Here is a 21,895-nt window from a genome sequence, read left to right as displayed (position 1 = left end):
ACAGACTGACCATTCTAACTCTGTCACTCATTTCTTTCGCTACCTTTAACAATACTTTCAAGTCCTCTCTCATAAAAAATTTATCACCTTTCAATTCATTCGTACCCGCCACAATTATTAATTCTTTCACCCTCTGTTTTTGCACTCTAATACTCTCACTAAATACATACTCTCTAATACTCTCACTAAATACATACACTAAATATTAATATCGAAATACTTACACCTTACGTTCCACTGGAATTCATACCACCAATACAAATTGTAGAAACTGAAATTAGGCCATAAGATATCCTTTCCAACGATTTGCGCTTCGCTAAACTTGAAATAAAAACAACACCATTACCAGATAACAAGAAATCACACTGCGCCACCTGCTAAGGTAAAATTGAAGAATAAATTTATTACAATAAACTGAGAAAGGGCAAAAACCGGTAGACTTGTATTGCATTACGGAAATTATAATACGACTTACACTATTCTCTTTTGTTACATTCATTCCAATATTAACATTTTTATTTTTAAAATAAAGAGTATTGTAGTATATAATTATAACAAAATAATTATTTAATAAAGTCGTAGCTTTGCTATAAAATTATGACCAATTGGTCGTCTTGAGTAGAGGACGTGTTGCTCAGCTAAGTTATTATTATTATTTTATTTTATTTTTATTTTTGTAGATAGTAGTTATGTCGTGTTGTTTTATTCATATATTATATTAAGAGATATTCTCATTATTCGTTATGGCACCGATTCCACAAGAAAAATGGGACCAAGACTTCGTTGTTGGCCGATATAAACCTGCGCAATTCAGTGCATTGTAGCGTGTGTTTAATGTATTCATTGCCAAGATTGAATGGTTTGTGGTATGAAAGCGAGAATGGTGAAAATATTTGTCGAAAATCCTTTGTTAACGAGTTTAAGAAATGCGAGTCGCAAGAATCAAGTGACTGATAATAAGGATATAAGGCGTTCAAGAGTCGTGAAGAATTCAGTAGCGAAAGCATTGAGTGATACTGCACAAACTTTTGCTGAAAGTTTGAAGGAAGTGGTTGAAAGTAATGTGGATGATGTGATGTGATGCTAGCGCGAAAAGAAGTTGCACGCATAGGTGAAGTCCTTTATAGGACAATACGTGAGCTCGAGCGACTGGAGAAACGATGGCGACTGATAAGGAAGGACGAAGCATGAAAGAAATAGTGAATGGGAAAAGCATAAAAGTGTGAGAAACTGGGAAAAAGAAATAGCATTGTATGGGGGATTCAATAATAAGATGTGTATTTCATGAAAAAGTGACGAAAGCATGTTTTCCAGGTGCGAAGATAAAGGATGTTATTGATGCTCTAAGTATGCAGAAGAATGGAACGAACGAGTTGATTGTATTCGCTGGCACAAATGATTTGAAAGGTGAGAAAAATGCAATGAGAAAACATATGAAAGAGTAGTTAGTGGAAGCGAAAATGAAGAGCAAGAAAGTAAGGATTGTAAGTCTGTTGCATTATATTGAATATATCTTGTATATACCATCTGTATATACCTGACGGACTGCATTTGAATGATCTCGGAGTTAGATGTTTGGAGAAATTGTTTAGTGAGAGTGTGTGTGCAAAACCAGTGAAGCTGGAGATATCAGGGAGGATGGAATCAAGTATGTGTTTGGCTACCCCTGCATAAATAATGTGTATAGTAATGATTATGCAATGCCGAACGGGATTTGACAGGTGTCCAATTTAAATGGGTCAGTAATGATATTACACAAGGGTAACTATTAGTACAAAGAGATGTTTAAATTAATGTACACGAATGCAAGAGGTATCAGGAATCAGGGTAAAACGTTTTTGCCATTCTGAAGCATGACTTGGCCAAAAATTATATGCAGAATTGAGACTTGGTTGACTGAAAATGATATACATACAAGGATAGAATGTAAAGGGTAATATTTTCAGGGAGGATAGAAGAAACGGGACAAGAGGTGGGATATTACTGATAATAGTTGCAGAATTACAACCAACAAAATTAGAATTTAAAGCAGATATTAGGTCAGAGGGAGATGACACATTTGAGGCCAACAGCCTCAAATGAGCCATCTCCCTCAAATGTGAGATAAAGACAAATTGGAGAAAACACGTTGTTGGGTGCTGCTTTAGACTTTTCGGGGGGGGGGTGTCATAGGAAAATGTATATGCCATGTATCTCCAAATCAGCACCGCAAATGTACCAAACAAATATTATGGGAGAATTTAACTATGGGGCATCGATTGGATGGAGAAAGGGGGGGAATAGCAAGATGACAGTTGGATTTATACAGTTGCTGGGGGATAATTACATAAAACAACATGGTATGGAGGGGACAAGGAGTTTTGAGGGTGTTAGATCTGATAATACTAACAGATGTATTTATAAACGATGTAAACACTGCCTCCAATTGGGAAGAGTGACCATGCTGTCTTATTCTCAGGGACTTGTCAAACATGTGGAGTTCTCTCTCTCTCTCTCAAGAAGGGGGTTTATGTTCAGCTATAAGGCTAGTGATTATGAGCGACTCAGGAGTCATCTTGGAACAGTGCTATGGCTTGAGAAGCTACAAGGAAAGAATTCCAGTAGTGGTTGGCAAGTGTTCAGAGATTGCTTGATGGTAGCAGTATCAGACTCCATAGCCTAGATCAAAAGTAAAATCCAAATTGGAATTAAGTAGACGAGTAGGTATATAAAGCAAGAGCTGCAAAAAAAAAAGAAGAAAAGAAAAGAAAACATCGTGGTGTAGATATAAAGAAAACAAGTGATCAGCATACTCATGAGCAGTACAAAGTGCAAGCAAGAAGGGTGTCTGGTATAGTAAGAAAGTCCAAATCAGACTGTGAGAGAGAATAAGACGAAAAAGCCAAAGTAGATCCAAAAGTTATTTTTGTTATGTAACAAGTAACAGGGGAAAATGACTATGGTGGAATGACTTTAAACAAAATTCATGGTAGGAAGGTCACTGGAACAAAAAGAAATAGCTAACTTGCTGAGGGATCATTTTGCAAAGGTATATAATCCAGGTTGTGATTTTCCAGTGGCTGAATATGAATATGAACAGAGCAGTGGGATTGAATGACATATCAGCCCGTGTACAACGTGAATGTGGAAGAGATTAGACACTGCCTCTGACGAAGTTGTTTAATCTGTCTCATCTCTGGCAGGGTTCCAAGGAAAAGGAAAGGTTAAGATAGTAGCATTGCATGAAGTTGGCTCTACGACAGACGTAGCAAACTGGAGACCAATTCATACATTAGGAGTGGTTCTTAAAATATCTGATAAGTTGGTGGAAGGTAAAATTCAACAGTAGATGGATAGTGATGTGATACCCTATATTCCACAGCATGGCTTTGAAAAGGGTAGGACCTGTATTAGTAATTTATTCACATTTTATAATAACGTGAATGTAGAATAAGATAAAATAATGGTAATACTGCAATACTGTTTGACTTTTCCAAGGCATTTGACAGAATGCCACATAGAAACCTATTACAAAAACAGGAGCAAATGGTAATGTATATGAGGATAGTAGCATGGATAGGGGAATAGCTGACAGACAAACACCAGAGAATAGCATATGGTGGAGTGGAATATAGGGGAATGGGGGGTGATTAGTAATGTACCCGAGGATTCGGTACTAGAGCCACTACTCTTTAATTTGTAAATCAATGACACAGAGAAAGATTTAAGATGGATATTCAATTGTTTTCTGATGCTACAAAACTGGGGAGAGTAATATTTGATAAAGGTGATGTAGATGTCCTGCAGGATAATTTAAATAAATTTCCATTCTGGACAATAATAACGATTATCAGTTTAATGTTGCAAAATAAGGTTGAAATAGTGTTGAAATCGTTGCATATGGCGTTTGGTGTATCATATTTGTGGTATTAATTTGAAGGAAATTGATGAAGCTAGAGATTTGGGGATAATGGTTGACAAAGAGATAAAGTTCAGAAAACGTAAAAGTTGGTAAAGTAGCTCAACGAATTACTTGGATGTTGAAAAACTCATTAACAATAAAGATAAGAAAGTTATTATCCCTCTTTATAAGGCGATGATTCGGAAAATTTTGACTACTGCATACAGATTTGTCACCTGAGATTTTTTGGAGACCGTGAGTTGGTCGAAAACATTCAGAGACGAGTGTACAAGATTGTGAAAGGTCTGCGAAGTACTCCATATGAGAATAGGTTGAAGGTTTGTGGGTTAAAGTTTAGTTGAGAGGCAGTAAAAAGGGGACATGATAGAAAAAAATTTTAAGATATTAAAGGGGTTTTATAATATTGATGCATATCAAACTTTTCAATATATGATAAATAGTCAGAGAAGTAAGAGCAATCTGTTGAAGTCGATTAAGAGTGTGGTAAGTAGAGTGTGCAGACCAGATTTTTTTGAGTGGAGAGTGGTGAATGAGTAGAATAGATTGCCAGAATTGGTTATGAGTTCTCTAATGATGAATGGATTCAAGGATTGGTATGTTAGGATTTTTATGTGCATGAAGGTTAACTTGGTTCTCATACAATGAGTCTCTGGACTGCATTGAGATGCTGTAAATAATTATAATAATAAAAATAGCACTATATGAAATATTCTAGGGAGTTTCTCCATGGAAGGTCAGCTCTGCCTGTATAGTCCGACCACATAAGTAAGAACTGTCGTTGGCAGACTGCCAAGAAGAGTCAATTCATGTTGAAGGGGGAAAAGAAATAAGCCGATGTACGAATTGTTCACCAACACACGAAATCACTTGCTTAAACAGTGCTTAAATTTCCTAAATTATAATTGGATAAGTCCTTCGTAATATTGTTCTGAGTAATAACATTATTACTTTTGCGGATAAGAGATAAAAACCTTTATGCGAATAGCGGCAACCCTTTGAAGGTAATTTCAAACTGGTATCCTTCATTTTACTCAATTTGATCTACATATATATTGTTTTTCTCCTCCGTCCAAATAACAAGCAGGCACCACTTGATTTAAATGAAGTAGCGTAGCCAGATGTGAGTGATATTTATATCCACCTTAGCTTCTGTTACATATCCTTCAACGACATATCTTGAATATCTCGTGAACCAGAAACGCTGTACACACTAAACACTCACGAAAGTTGCGAAAAATTATCACTAAGTAGTAGGGGAGCCTCTTCTGACAAGATCAAGATCAAGATAAGATAAGGAATCGTGACGTGATTGGTTGATGACGTCATTGTGTGCATGGCTTCATGGGTGTGGAATGTTTGGAATTTCCGTGTGGGCAACTGTGTCATGGGGGGGGGTGGGGGGGGGGGGGGGTGGGGGGGGGGGGGGGTGGGGGGGGGGGGGGGTGGGGGGGGGGGGGGGTGGGGGGGGGGGGGGGTGGGGGGGGGGGGGGGTGGGGGGGGGGGGGGGTGGGGGGGGGGGGGGGTGGGGGGGGGGGGGGGTGGGGGGGGGGGGGGGTGGGGGGGGGGGGGGGTGGGGGGGGGGGGGGGTGGGGGGGGGGGGGGGTGGGGGGGGGGGGGGGTGGGGGGGGGGGGGGGTGGGGGGGGGGGGGGGTGGGGGGGGGGGGGGGTGGGGGGGGGGGGGGGTGGGGGGGGGGGGGGGTGGGGGGGGGGGGGGGTGGGGGGGGGGGGGGGTGGGGGGGGGGGGGGGTGGGGGGGGGGGGGGGTGGGGGGGGGGGGGGGTGGGGGGGGGGGGGGGTGGGGGGGGGGGGGGGTGGGGGGGGGGGGGGGTGGGGGGGGGGGGGGGTGGGGGGGGGGGGGGGTGGGGGGGGGGGGGGGTGGGGGGGGGAACTGTCAAATTTATCCCGAACACCCTGTATAATATCATCATAATTTACGTGTACTATTGTTAAAGTTAATATTGCAATGTAAAACTGGAACATTGCATGTTAAAATTTAAAGGTTTTTAAAAAAAAAAAAAAAAAATCAGCTAACGCCTTTTTATTCCCGTATATACGGGAGTAGGCGAGGCCATTTAGCCCTATCTAACTTTTGGAGACTGAGTGGGCAGTTCAATCTCCACTGGTACCCAATCAGAGACAGATGGCCCAAGGCTATCACTAATTAAGCGGTACGCAGTGAAGAGAGACAGCTCAAATGTGCCGCCATCTCGTGGTCTCTAACCCTAACAATATATTTAATGTCTGAAATAATGTGGGTTCTACGGTCGATTTTCTTGAGTTTACAGGACGAAAAACCCGAGTTTCCGGGAGGAAAAACCTGCTTGCCCGTGCCAGAGATCGACTAACTCGGGAACCGGTCGAAAAAAGGCTTAGAAAAATTTCCTCTAGTCGCCGACTAGACTCGAAACCAAGACTTCCTTCGTGCGGCCTAGCGCGGTGGTGTGCAAACGCCACATCCACTGAGCTACACAGGCTCTTTTTTTTTTTGTTAAAAATACGATCATATTTTTGACAAAATATGATCGTATACATACATACATAATACGATCATTCATGTGAATAATATATTAATATGTTTAATTTCAATATTTTTTTTGTTAACTGTAATAACATTTTGTTTATCATAATACAGGGTATTATGATATATATATATACAATAAAGCATACTATTACAATTTCTGTTCCGTATAAACTGTAAAGTTCAGTGATTTTTTTTTATACAGTCTATATACACTTACAAAATTTATAATAATAATAATAATATAATAACTGTTTCTTTGGGAGGCTTTGCTGATTACTTCCTCAAAGCTTTACAGAACTTATCTGAGGAAGATAATAAATGGCGGTGATTTCATTGTTATGTTTCTATACCGGTCGTAAGCCAGGTGTTGATGTCGACTGGGTTGTTCGTGGACCTAGTGGAGAATGTTTGTTTGTGTAAGGAAAGGTTTTTTCTTTTAGTTTTTGTACAGAGTTCACGAGGTGCTGATTAAAGTCGTTTGAGGAATTTGGGGTCTCAAGCAAAGCTGTGTTTTATTGTATCTGAAGCAGTGGTTCTGTGTATATTGACTAGCATTTCATTAACCAGGTGCCAGGTTTCCTTTATGTCATTCTGAGCTGTTGTTAATTTGTTGCTGTAGTAGTTTCTTTTTGCCGTTGTAATCTGTGTTGTTAGGAGATTCCGTTTTCTTTTGTATTCTGCTTGTAAAGCGATATTGTTTCGCAATTCTTGAGTTGTTTCCATAGGGCATCTTTTCTTTGTATGTCCGTTAATGTTGTCTGTTATCCATGGATTCTGTTTCGTTTTATAATATATTATAATATTATTATAATATAATAATAATATTATTATTACCCAAGACCTCATGGAATCAAAGACTCATCTGGGAATAATAATAATAATAATAATAATAATAATAATAATAATAATAATAATAATAATAATAATAATAATAATAATAATAATAATAATAATTTTTATTATTATTATTATTATTTCTGAAATAATTACATGAATATACTAATATTTAGGCAACAATGCATCTTTTTCGTGCAAAATGGTTCAGTAATAATTATAATTACTCTTAATATCATTATCATTTGCAGAATTTCTCATTGACACAAGAGTAAAAAGTGTGTATTATTACCATTAATAATAATCATAGTAATCGTGTTTATTATTAATGACTTAAAACAATATTACTTATGTTGCAGTTTACATAATAATAATTTTTATATTTAAGTTTAAAATTATATATTTAATTTACAATTTAAATTTAATTGTAAATTAAATTTAAATTGTAAATTAATTTAATATATAACCAGTATCACCCTCGAAGCTTTGTAATTAGCTTATCTGAGGGTGATACTGGTTATATATACATATATTTGTTAATGATTTGGTTGCTGTATTGGAAGTAGGCAGATCTTTGGGAGGTCAAATGAATGATCTGAAAGGTCGGATCAAAGTGAAATTGCCGATATATCCTATGTTATTGCATCTGTCTTGATGGATCATGTTCTTTTTTTATTGTAGGCTTCTTTTTGAACTATTTAGGAGGCTTTTTTCTTCACAGTGGCAGCCTATCTATGTCTTCTGTGCTTTTAATTTGTATCGGCTTTGAAGTTTGTGACTTCCTTATGAATATCTTGGCATCTCTGGTCCACCAAAATTGGTAATTTTTTTCCATTTTTGCTTTTCTTGTTTGGTACAACAGATTCTGGTTGAATGGTGTTAAATATTCGGATAGGAAGATTGGTGTATTGTCTTGCTGTGCATTCAAGTCCTTGGCAACTGGTTTTTTCTGCCTGCTGGCTTTTATGAGATTGTCTCTTGTGGACTTGCTCTTAAGACGAATTATGACTGATGCAGGTCGTGGGAAGCCTTGGTTTTTGCTCTTCCTAGGAATCCGATTTACGGTCTGAATGTCGTTAAGCTGTAGGGGGATATCAATTACATGGCCTAATTTTAAAACCACGTCTCTGAGGTTTTCTGTAGGTGCAGTTTCAGGAAGACCGTTTATGACAAGATCTTTTTTATGTTGTTGCTGATTTAAATATTCGTATTGTAGTTTTAGAGAATGAAGTTCTTGACGGAGTTCGGATGTCTCTTTCATGAAATTGTGTTGCCTGTCTTTTAGTGCGTTAATGCTCATTTTAATGTCTTTTACCGTTTGCAACACTTCTATAACTGCTAAATTATTATGTTTTACCAAATCTTCATATTCGCTAGATTTTTTTGTTATTTGTTCGTTCTGTTTCTTAAAGAGTTCTTGCACAAGATCTACTAAGCTGGCTTTTATAGTCACTAGACCGTTTTCTATTAGTATACTTAAAGAGTTTAAATTATAAGACTCACCTGCGTTTTTTTTGTCTGTTCAATTCGTCATCTGATTTTGCCTCCGGTATAATCGGCTGCATCGTAGGTGGCTGCCTTACGTGCGTTTCTTTGTTCCTCCTGCAGATTACACACTTCCATTCCTCACGTGTTACATCGGGTTCATACTTATGTTGCCCGGTTGTTTCTGAAAAGCCGGCACATTTTAAGTGTAGAATCCTACTGCATTTCGTACAAGTTATATTATTTCCGTTGGACGATAACTCCTCCAGGTATTTGATACACTTCATGACTCACCTTTCTTCCCTTAGGCAGTGAGGCGTGATTATAAAGATGGCGGCGTCCTTTGTTCTTCGCTGGTTGTTGACCACGGTCCTCTCTGTTCCCTTTTCAACACTTCAAAATTTGGTTTCTTCTTAGCCGATCTCGTTGAATTTTATATCACTGTCTTCGGCGTGATAAGTAGGGTTACTTGGGAGCACTTTAAACTTAAAACAGGAGTTGGAACCACTTTAAAACTATAAAAAACTGGAGCAGCGATAACACCGTGCGACCGGTCGTATGCCTACACAGCGCCCTCTCTTTGTAATAATAATAATAATAATAATAATAATATCTTGCTTCCGTCATGATATTTATTTTCTATGTTCTTACCGAAGAACTCTATATTGACTCTGTATTCTCTAAGAGCATACACTCACTTATTCGCCATGAACTTTCGATATGCTTTCTTCTTTTATTTCACTGTCTCTTTAACTTCCTCTGTCAACCATGGAGTTCTAATTTTTCTATCCTTACAGACAACCTCACCATATGCCTCTCTGGCTGAATTAGTCAATGATTTCTTCAGGGTATGCAACTGAATTTCTATGACTTGTTTTCAAACTTTCATTTCTTCTTTTATGATGTTTGTGTATTTCAGTGTACAGTTCACCTCTGAAAGATGCTGAACCCTGATTCGTCATAAAACTTTCTGATCCACTTTTCTTTTTTCAGTATGAAATTTAATTTTATCCTGCTCAATCGTAAATAGTGATCACTTCCTGCTTCAAATCCTCTGTATATATTCTTGAACCAGTGGAAAAATATCTCTAGCAACTATAAAATAATCAATGAGACTCTTCTTATTTCTTGCATCTTCTTTGGATGTTAATTTTTGTGCACATTATTATGTTGAACATTGTGTTAGTAACAACTAGTCCATGTCCCGGGGCAGAAATCTAGAAACTACTTACCATTATTAGCTTTTTCCCAAAAACATTCTCATATGTGCGGAAATCATTTCCATCTCTGCTGGTTAGATCTCAAAGAAGGTTCAAATTTTCCTTTTTGGTTATGTCAGTTGCGTTCTCTAATTTTTCAAAAAAATCCCCCATTTCTTCCTTTGTGAAACATTTGGTTGACCAAAAGCACAAATAAGCGTCATTGTCCAGTTTCCCATTCTAATGTTTGACCATATCACTCTACTTGATATTGTTTGTAATTCAAGAAGATTATCTTCATAATTACTGTTGCATACCATGGCTAGTCCCTCTTTTCTCTGATTGTTATTGCCAGAATATGCCATTTTTTATTTATCGCTTAGAAATATTTTTCCTGTTTTTCTCTTCTTTGTTTCAGTCACCCCTGATCTGATGCTTATCCAATTTTTTAGTCATTTCGAATTCATTTCCATTAATGCTTCTTACGTTGGTAGTAACAATGTTGAACTGTGTTGTTCTTGAGTTGGACGTGTGTGGGATTTTGTCCAGTAGCTGACCTTTCTCTGTTCGCCCTGATTCACTGACAAAAACAACGAGGTCCTTGTTTAACCGGACAACGTTCCAGCCCGAATGAAGTTCTTACATGTTTTACCATCATTTACGTTATGGTTTTTAGTCAATAAGAAAAAAAAAACTTGGTCGGTAAATCCCAAATTGTCAACCATCTTTTTTCGTTGAGTATACCTAACAGAGTATACCACGAGTGAGATTGGCATTCGGTCAGAAGCCCCAGCCGGTTTCCTCATTCCTTAGAGCTCTACATGGGAGGTCTCCTCCCAGTTATTCAGCTTTGACCCTTAAGCACCCCATATAATATAGCTACGAGGGTGGTCTAAAATTTTCTCAGCCTCGACCATAAATGGCAACACTATCGGCACGAAATTGGAAGTCTTTCTATCAAGTAGTTTGTTTTATACAGCTGTCCGAAGCAAAATAGTTGTCTGTATCCCTTGAAATGGATAAAACTGAGTATCATTCGGTTAGGAAATTCTTTGTAAAAGAAGGTTTAACGCCAAAAGAAATTCATTCAAAGTTCATAAAAGTTCATAGGCACTCCTCTCCTCCGCTTTCGACAATTAAGAAATAGGCTGGCGAGTTTAAACGTGGCCGTACCACCCTTATAGACGATCTACGTGAAGGACGTCCAAAAAGTGTAACAACACCAAAAATCATTGATCAAGTGCACGGTATCCGAAGAGTTCACCGAAAAACAGTTAACCGAAAGAGAAATCATTGAATGCATTCATCGAACGGCAATATATCGAAAAGGCAATTCACCGAATAAACAATTCATCGAAAATGAGTTCATCGAATGATAGTTAATCGAAAAAGCAATTCCTCGAAAGACAATTCCGCGAAAAAGCAATTCGCATTTAGTAGTTAATAGAAAACACAATTCATCGAAACGCAATTGATCGAAAAACAACAATTCATCGAAAAATCACAATTCATCGAAAATACAGTTCACCGAAAAATGAATTATAAGGCATGTGTGGTGAAGATATCTTTGACTGAAAGATATCTCTCAGAGATATTTGACCCAAAACTATCGCTGATTTCAGCAGCCAGTTATGGACCACGAGTGCCGCCATCTAGTGGTCCATAACCTTAACATGATATATTTAATATCTGATAATAGTGCGGGTTCTAAGGTCGATGTTCTTGAGTTTAATAATAATAAATTGGTAGATTTAATAAATTTCTATTATGTTATAGAAATCATTACGTCATCCTTTTGGGAGATTTCTGTGCATGGCTTTACAATCTTTGCGACATACTGTATACTGTCGATATAAAAATGGTTCCTCTTTCCCGTGAAAATATCTCCAATAATATACGTTTATTACAAGACTTAATTCCTTCTCAGTGTCATATTCCAGTCTACTTAAACACATATATACAACCGGAGATTTGTAAAATGTTAGGAAATAAAGAATTAAAAATCTAGCCTTGCAGTAGAGTATATTGTAAGTGTACTAAAGAAATATTGTTTCACCTGAATATTAGTGATGCCGCATTTCAAAACAAGGTTATTTATTAATTACCTGTAACAAGATATATCAATAGAGCTTTACCGAAACATGTTTCTGAAAACAAATTAACTGTCTTCGCAAACTCAAAATATATATATATACATAATTAATAATCATAAGGTTCAACAGTAAATTTCTGAGAATTATAAAAAAAAAACATCAGCTAATGACTTTTTTATTCCTATATAGGAAGTAAGCGAGGCAGTTTTAGCCCTATTTAACTTTTGGAGACTGAGTGGGCGGTTCCGTCTCCACTGGTAGTCAGTCAGAGATATCTGACTCAAAGCTATCACAGATTTAAGCAGCCAGCAGTGAAGAGACAGTTCCACTTACCAAGCGATGTGAACAGTGACGTAACATCTGCTATAATACTCTTCTTTGTAGTTCGGAGTCAATGGAAAATTGTGATGGATACTGAATAACATCAGTTGTCACCACAAGAAAATTCAGATTAAAATGGTGATAATTAAATAGATTTCTATTGAAAGCGGCATTCAATCCATCACTAGCGACCAGTCCAATATTTAATCTAGATGGTCTTTCACCTAGATACAGGTCTCGTGTGGCATCAGACATGCTCTTTGGAACCAAAAAATAAGACACTTGCACTCAAATGATGAGATATGCCATGTTTGACTTATCTAACACAGACAGGTAATCCAGTTGAATCTTTGAGGACAAAAAAAGTGTTGCCTCTTGAATTTGCACTTTAGCCTTAGCATCAGCACTTGCAGTCAGTAAACAAAATTCTGGAGAACTACGAACAGAAACATTGTCGATCAAGTACCGGTCTTGAAGCATGATGTCAATGTGTATTCGCCAAAGCATCGCAAAACTTTTCGATTGGTCGATCCGAGTTTGTCGTCTACGCATCCCACATGACTTTTGGTAAACATATCACTAACATCAGCCATGTGCGCTGACTGTATTTTATTTAGCATCTCTGTCATAATTGAGCAGATTTTCAATATAAACGCTATAGGGATACGTGTCCGATGCCACATTCACTAGTTTGTCTTGGAGGGAAAAGTCAATTTGACTGACAGGTGGAGAAAATTGTTTACAACACCCACCAAAAAATCTTCATTAGGTTTACCATCATTGTCAGTGGTGCGCACACGTATGCGTAGGTATGATTTTCCCAAATCTGAGTATTCTTCAAGCATACCTGGTATGCAAAATTCCTCAGGACCTACACTGTCAGTACTGAATATTGGTTTGGTAGGTGACATGAGAACTTCTTTCCACACACAAGTTGACACGAGGACAGGAAAAAAGATCTAATTGTGACATCATATCCTCAGCAAAAGATATCATCACGCTTACGCTTTTTAACATTCGTCTTCTTGCTTCCTTGACCTCTCTGAAGTAATCGGCTCTGAGCTTTATCACCAATTGTTTTCCCAGCTTCTGATGCCTTGTTTATAAAGGCACGATGTACGGGTACCCCTTCCAATACATCTCCTATCATTTGCTGATCAATGTTTAACGCTTGACAACCGACAGATTGAGCGGCAGGTTTTAAAAGTGGACTTGAAAAGGAGAAGGCACTTCTGAAAATGCTATCTAATCTATACCCATGCTGTATTGGTGGCCTGGCCAATACTTGAGCTGCAGTGTGTAATATCTGAGATAAATCAGTCATCCTTCACTTGGGGGGGGGGGGGACTGTAATTTAACTATTGTCTTGCTGCCAAGAAAGTGAAACAGTTCGCCACTGTCAGAACGAATTTCAATGCTGATTGACTGAAATATTTGTTTTCATAACAGGTAATGATCAGGGTGAGCAAAAACGAAGGAATACTTGGTGCTGCACTGAACAACTTGTAACAGTGGTGCACATGTATCACCAGCTCTTGGATTAAATCAGAATAAACAAAATATGCAGCTGAATCCCTTTTTATATGAATCTGATATTTCCAGTCTTACACTAATCTGATTAAAACCCAGTAGAAGGACCAACTCTGGGGACTCCTTGGGAAACAAAGGTTATAATCTTTTGGGACTGTCAGAGAAATGATGTTTGGGTTCGTTTTTCCAGTAATTACAGAACTCACATCAAACACTGCTTGAAGAAGTTCAGAGGCTGAATTGTAACTGCCATAGGGAATCTTGTACACTTTGTAAAATCCTTGTTTAGACTTTGCGAAAACATTATTTCCTGTGATGTTGTTGTTGATATTGACTGCTCCTTCTACTCCACATATCATATGAAACTCATCGTAACCAGAATCGATGTTATTAAATTGTCCCGGAAGATGAATTTCGGCAAGAGCAACTTCCCATTTACCATTAAGTCTGATCTCAATGGTAATTACACTTGAAATTTCATTGCGTGTTAGTAGGAGATATTTTCATACTGGCGTTACTGGGAAGGGTTAAGTAAAACATCTTCGCTACAAACCAAAAAGAATTATACGATGATGGATAACCGAGCCACTTATCAAATACTGGAGCTTTCCTTTCTGTTTTTGCTGCTTAAGTACTACATGTCTTCCTGAATTTTCATTGGGTATATCAGCCTTTTGCAGTTGGGGTTCTTAGAAAGTTCCCTCCACTATCTCTCCGTCCCGACCGCAAACTCTATATACTACAGGGTTTCTATTAGTAACCTGTGCAATAGTGAACAGTTCTCATGTCCAGTTACCCCAAAACCCTTTTCTAAATTTGTGGGTATCATTGCTGAAAAACCACACTATCAACTAAGTGAAAACATTTTGGTTTGGTAGACTCCTCTTGCATTCCATACAAATATTTCCAGATACTATCCTCAATGTGAACGTTAACTTCCGAAGGAGCCATACCGATTGTGCGGTGTGGTGTGAGGTTATAAGTATGTAAAAGGGTCGGCAATACATTCATATTACTTTTACTTTTAGTATACGTCATCCATTTGTAGATCTTTGTTTTCAATGTTCTGATAAATCTGTCTGCAATAAGTGCTTTTATTTTGCTCCTAGTCGTGTAGAAATTAATATTATGGTTCTTGAATAATGCACGTACTTTCTTGTTTCAGAACTCCTTTCCTTGATCTGCGTTTATGTAACATGACACTTTAAAAATAGACTTTAAATCATTAACAACATCGTCTGCTGATTTCTTTTTCAGTGTTCGAACTCTCACAAATCGGGAAAAACAATCAACGTATACAAGAAGGAAACGTGTTACCATTCTCTTTTGCATGGAATGACATATCTGCTAAATTGCATTGAAAAGTGTATAACAGTGTTGGGACTTTGATTTGATTGCGTTTAAACTTTCTTCTAATGACTTTGTCTCGCATAAGTACACTGTGTTGCTAACAAATTTTTCACTGTTTCATGTGGCAATTTTGTATTTTTCTGTAATTTTTCTGGTTCCTACCCCAACACAATATTTTAATGTCTGAAATAGTGTGGGTTCTATGGTCGATTTTCTTGAGTTTACGGGATGAAAATCCCGAGTTTCCAGGAGAAAAAACCCTTTTGTCCATTATATAAACTCGAGAACTGTCTGAAAAAAAAGAACTTAGATAAAGTTCCTCTGGTTGGCGACTTAATCGAACTGACGATGCTCTATCTTCGGACGGTTTAGTGCTGAGAAATGCAAACACCACTTCTACTGAGCTACACAGGCTCATATATTAAGTAAAAATTAACCTTAAAATACTATTAATAATGAGCTAACAAGAAAAAGTGATACCCGCATATATCTACCATCTGCTTTTAGCTAAATACAAAAGGAATGATAAAGTAAATTGCAAACCATAACAAGATTTGTTCAATCAATTAATAAACTCATAAAATGCTATACGAAATATTAACAATCACAGCAACAAATTAGGAACTCAATTTATTCATTGTTTGAAAGCTAAGATGTTTACCAAATATTTTACGATTATATTACTATTTTCAATATATGAACGTTTTATTTAGGAAACTATTTTAGAAAAATTATTCAGTTTAGAACAAAATCAAAAGCATCTATCGTTTGATTCACATTAACATCCGGAAACAACATACTCATAGGTAAAATATATTAAAACATTTCTTAGAATAAAAAGGCATTTATTTAAGCTTAATAAAGGGGTGATAACGCTTATCACCACCGTTTATAAAACGGCACAATTTGGCCACCTTTCCACTCCTCTGGTAACTGGACTAATCTAACGCTCATGTTAAAGTGTTTATAAACACCCTGGAACATTTCCTCAAGACGAGCAATAATATACCATCACGTCCCATGTCCTAGTAGACATCATGTTTACTCAGTTACGTCACATACCACCTGTTCATTTACCATCATTAGTTTCTCCTCTCCCCATTTCCACTGCTCTCAAGTTCTGCATTATGCTACAGTCACAAGGATGGAATGCTTTACAAAACTGCTCATTAAATACCTCTACTATGTCCTTCTCAATGTTTATCATAATCCCATAATCATTCTTGCTTTTATTTGCCAAATACTGAAACTGGAGGATTTCTCTTGCTAACTACTGTTCATACCGCACTGTTGCTACCCTTACTAAGTGCGTCACCTTTCTTGCTTGCTCTTTGTACTCCTCATGTAACTTATCATCTCCAATCATCTTGTGCCAACACCACAAAGCTTATTTTTCTAGATTACATGCCTCACATCTTCAGTCGTTCAATTTACAACCACCTTATTTATATTATAACACACCCATGAAGTTATATTTTAAACGGACAGGCTAAACTAATCTATAAGGGCCAAGCATTGAGAGCACACAGTTTAATTCAGTTCAATTCTTTTCATATTAGATCGTATTTTGTGCCCGGGAAAGTAATATAATGGGTGAGCCACAAAAGCCATTGAAAGTTTCTTTTTTTCAGGAAAATATCGCAAGACAAAATACTCCACATAACTTTAAAAGAATGGAAACTGGTTGTTATTTTGGAAGATGCATACATTGTGATGTGATTATCGAGAAGCAATTGGGAAAATCTGCAACAACGATGGAAGGATATCCTAGATTATCTGCAACATAGGAGAGATTGTGAAGTTGACATCAGAGATTGTATTGTTCACAAACGCAAGTTGGTGGACATATTTTCGATGCAACAAGAAATAAGTTAAATTTTCTTGTTGAGCTGTGAAGAAGCTGAGTGATTTTTACTTAAAATGCATGATAATGGCAGTCATCTACTGTTCAGAGAGCTGAATTGCCGGCTGCCAATTTTATTATGGGATGGGTTATAGCACATATGGGCAACCCCCGGCCCGCGGACCGGATCCGCCCCTCTACTTCTTTTGATCCGGCCCTACTCTATTTCAGCGAAGTTTGTCTGTTTCATGGTGGGAGAAAACATAGTGTGTTCTACTAACTCACATTAAGCTGACGTCATATGACTTGCGCAAAACACACTATGTTTTCTCCCATCAAGGTCTCACTTTGACTAGCGGCGTGTGTGAACGTGTTAGTTCGGTACTTGCGTTGGTGTTGTGCTTTGTTCAGTGCCTGCATTGATGTTATGTTCTGTTCGGTGCATGCGTTGATGGAACAATGTCAGGGGTTATTGCAAAAAAAGAAAACAAAAGTAGATGAAGAGAATCGTCAATTTCAAGACAACTGGACAGAGGATTATTATTTTATTCTGAATAAAGGTTTGCCTGTATGTTTGCTGTGCAACGAATACGTATCCGTCAACAAAGAATACAACTTGAAGAGACACTTTACTTCGAGACATGCGGATCACCCAAAAATTGATGGACAACTACGAAAAGATGAAATACAGAAGTTGAAGAAGAACTTGGATAACCAGCAGCAAATGTTCAACAAGCAAAGAACGCAGCACCACAGCATTGTCAAAGCCAGCTTTGTGGTAAGCGAAAAAATCGATAAGCATTCTAAGTCATTTGGTGAAGGAGAATTTATCAAAAAATGTCTGTTGGATGCTGCAAGTATAATATGTCCTGAAAAGAAAAAGACTTCGATAATATTCGTTTGTCGAGACGTACTGTTGTCCGATGGATTGAAATTATGGCTGGTGATATCAAAAAAAGTTTAAAAGAGAATATTGCTAGATTGGAAGCATTTTCAATTGCTTTGGATGACAACACCGACGCCTCCGATACAGCACAACTAGCAATATTTATTCGAGGAGTTGATGCGGATTTCAACATCTCAGAAGAATTATTGGCGCCTCGGCCATTAAAAGGAATAACTACCGTTGAAGATATATTTCAAACAGTCAACACAGTCTTCGAGAGATTTGGGCTTAAATGGAGTTCACTATCTGGCATATGCACTGATGGAGCCCCTGCAATGGTTGGTGCACAGAAGGGATTTATTGGAATAGTTCATGAAAGAACAATAGAACTACAGATCCATCCGGAAAATTTAACAAATTTTCACTGCATTATCCACCAACAAAATCTGTGTGCAAAATCGATTAAATTCACAAATGTTAAGGAAGTTGTAGTAGCCAGTATTAACTTTATTAAGTCACGTGCACTTAATCACCACCAATTTAAGGAGTATTTGGCAGACCTATTTTCGGATTATGAAGATGTGTCTTATTATTGTGAAGTGAGATGGCTGAGTACAGGTAAAATGTTAAAACAATTTTATGATCTGAGACAAGACATTGCAGATTTTATGGACATAAAAGGAAACACAATTAACCAAGTAAAAGATGATGAGTGTGATTTAGCATTCCTTGTTGATGTCACTGGATACCTAAACGAACTGAATCTTAAATTGCAAAAACAAGGACAATTGGTTCATGAACTACATGGACATGTCAAAGTTTTTTGTAATAAATTAAGATTGTTGGAAAGTCAGATAAGAGCTAAAAAATGTTATCATTTTCCTATTCTAGCATAAAAAATATCCCTTATAATTGTTATGGAGATGAACTGAAGCCACTAATAGAGCAATTTGATACAAGGTTTGCCGACTTCTGAAACAAAGACTCCACATTCGCTATATTTGCTCGTCCGATGGATGCTGATGTAAATAATATGCCAAAAAACTTACAGATGGAACTTATTGAGCTTCAGGCGGATTTAGTGCTAAAATCACAAATTTTGCTTTGACGAATTTTTATAAATTTTATTTGGATGAAGAAAAATATACAAATTTACACGGCGTTTTAAGAAAATCGTTTATCTTTCGGCAGCACATATATGTGTGAACAGTTTTTTTCGAGGATGAAATAAAATAAATCAAAAATTCGGACAAGAATAAAGAAAGAAAACCTCGAAAATTCTATGCGATTATCCTTAAGTAATATTAACATCAATATTGATAGTAACGTAGTTGAAGTACAAGACCAATCTTCACATTAAATTGTTATGTCGTTCATTATATTATAAAATTTATGTAGAGCTTTTTACCAAAGCATTATATTATAAATAAATGAAATATGAAGTAGCAACTTGTTTTAATTCATTTAATATTAATTTATTTTATTTAATATTTTGGTCTGGCCCTTGACTCGGAGACAGAATGATAATTTGTCCCCCCGAACTAGGAAAGGTTGCCCATGCATAGGTTATATCAACTCATCTCAATTGTTCAATGGAAATATTAGCCATTCAAAACTTATTCAGTTCGACAAAGATTCTTTATTTCGGGACATTTATGGACACTATACGAAGACCACTTGTGTATATTTCGTGACACATGAGTACTCTAAATCTTTAGCTGGACATTGTGTAATTCTGCAACTAATGGTCATATCAGATGTAAGGAACCATTCTTCCCATGGTCTTGGATCTAATGATGGTTTTGTGGGATCAGCTATTTTGATGTACTCTAATCAAACACAGTGAGTAATGAACAATTTTATTATTTTACTCATGAAGGCATGCTTTTTATAATTGGAAATGTGCAGTGTGCAAACTAAATCATTGTTATTAGTAATAGTATTAATATACGGGCATCTCCACAGTGTCAGAAGACTCATCATGGGAAACCCAACCTATCCGTGCAATATTTCTAGGTAATTACATGTTTGAATTATTCTCCGTGAATATGTTTGTAAATAATATTTTAAACGACCCAATTTTGGTGTCCTTAACGTGTTCTCCATATTTAATTTACACCATGCCTATTTGTAAGTGACAGTGAATTCACACACAAAATTGTTTGCTCAGTTATTCTGCATAGAATTTGATATACAAATTTGATATAAAAATTATTTAAAATGGCATCAAAGTATTTGTTGATTAAACACGGATTAAAATATTCAGATGAGTTATAAAAGATTATTTGAAACACATATTTTGGCTTAATTATACATACAAAAAAATTTACGATTGCACATTAGGAAATAGTACTGCCATCTGTGAACAGATGGCAGTACTACTATTTCCTAATGTGAAATTAATTCAGAGGAAAAAAGGGAGAATACTGATATCTAGTAATTAATTATTTTAGAAAAATGTTTGTTGCTACCTGTTGGCAAAAATGTTAATATATAAGACTGGTCATCTCTTGACACTAAACTAACAATTCTTGAAGTGAAAATTAGGGATGAAATACTACACATTTAAATTATTTTAATACTCATGCTGCACCTGTAGACAAACATCCTCACCCATAATTCCGTGCTCAACTCATTAGCCAGAATTCCTCATTTAAACCAGACCTGACACAATATGACGTCATTAAGATCTCGTTTCACTGGGTATTTCCATAATTCCACACTCGAACCAAAGATGCCTATTGCCATCGACAGCTGAGCCCCTCAGGGCACTTTTCAGAATTCAACTCTCGAAAGAAAGAGAGAACATGATGTCATAGAAACTGGGCCCCACAAGACATTGCTAATTCCCACCTGATAGTCTTGGGCAGCAACGTCACAGAACCCCTACTCCTTCCCCTACCTTTATTTAGTTCCAAGTGACCTATAATATTCTGTCACATTCTCCAGTCTACTTAAATGCAAAAAGAGCTGTCTCTGTACTAAAGTAGACTTTAAGTAGATTTAACTTAAATGTACACACACTTTTATGCACGAGCTTCATTTAAGTAGACACAGTCCATACATAGTTGAATGGTAGGGAAAAGAAGTAAAATATAACATTTTCGTAACGAGTCTCATATATTTTGTACTGAAATTTTTTGCGATGTATATGATAGTTATTCTAGCCGATTTTGATAAATAGTTCACTGAATAACAACAAGACAAGTCACATTTCAAAGTAAGATTATTTATTAATCACATATAAGATATATCAAGACCAGATTAACAGAAATACGTTTACAATAACAACCGTCTTTACACACCTCTCAAGAATACATATATAAATAATAGCTTCAAGGTGCATCTTAGTTTTCTGAAATTGTTACTAAATTATATTGAACATTAAATTACTAATAAACATGACCAAACGAAAAAAATAGAAACGAGTACATGAATGACTAGTTATTAGAAAGAGAATTACAAATTCAAAAACTTAACATGAAATATTCAACCATTTATTAAACTCAAAATGATAAGCGAGATTAATAATCACAGCAACAAATTGGAAAGCTCAACTTCTCAGTTGTTCAAAAGATCAAATGTTTATCAAATATTTTTCTATTCTACTAATATTTTTAAGTATGAAGCTTTTATTAAGAAAATTCTTCAAGAAAATGACCCAATTTATGAAAGATGAAAAATCATCTTTCAATGCTTCCTAGTAAGTTGTGGAAAGAATTTACCCACAATTAAAATGCATTAAACAATAACATTCATTGGATAAAAAAGGCTTCAATTTATTGATTACACAAAACGTTAATGACGTATAATTTCCAAAGACGTTGAGTTTTGTGAGACTATGAAGTGATTCGAAACCGCCTGTTGATTTTTAATGATGATTTAGATGGCTTCTGAACATATACACGCAAATAACTTTTGCAAAGTATAGCA

At 36.7% G+C, this 21,895-nt stretch overlaps 1 long non-coding RNA gene across 1 annotated transcript in view; it reads right to left on the bottom strand.

The window, feature by feature from the left end:
- The window catches only part of LOC150099287 (uncharacterized), a 30,964-nt gene extending 30,632 nt beyond the window's left edge, over positions 1 to 332 (bottom strand). The window contains exon 1 of the long non-coding RNA XR_016549335.1: positions 225 to 332. This is a non-coding gene — a long non-coding RNA (uncharacterized LOC150099287). The remainder of the gene's footprint in view (positions 1 to 224) is intronic.
- Positions 333 to 21,895: the final 21,563 nt, after the last annotated feature.

This window comes from Typopeltis vanoorti, chromosome 14 (genome assembly GCF_054136105.1).
Source record: "Typopeltis vanoorti isolate ZY-2024b chromosome 14, IOZ_Tvanoo_1.0, whole genome shotgun sequence".
Taxonomy (NCBI): Eukaryota; Metazoa; Arthropoda; class Arachnida; order Uropygi; family Thelyphonidae; genus Typopeltis; species Typopeltis vanoorti.
Note: the sequence above shows the minus strand (reverse complement) of the source record. Positions and strands in the feature narration are given on the sequence as shown.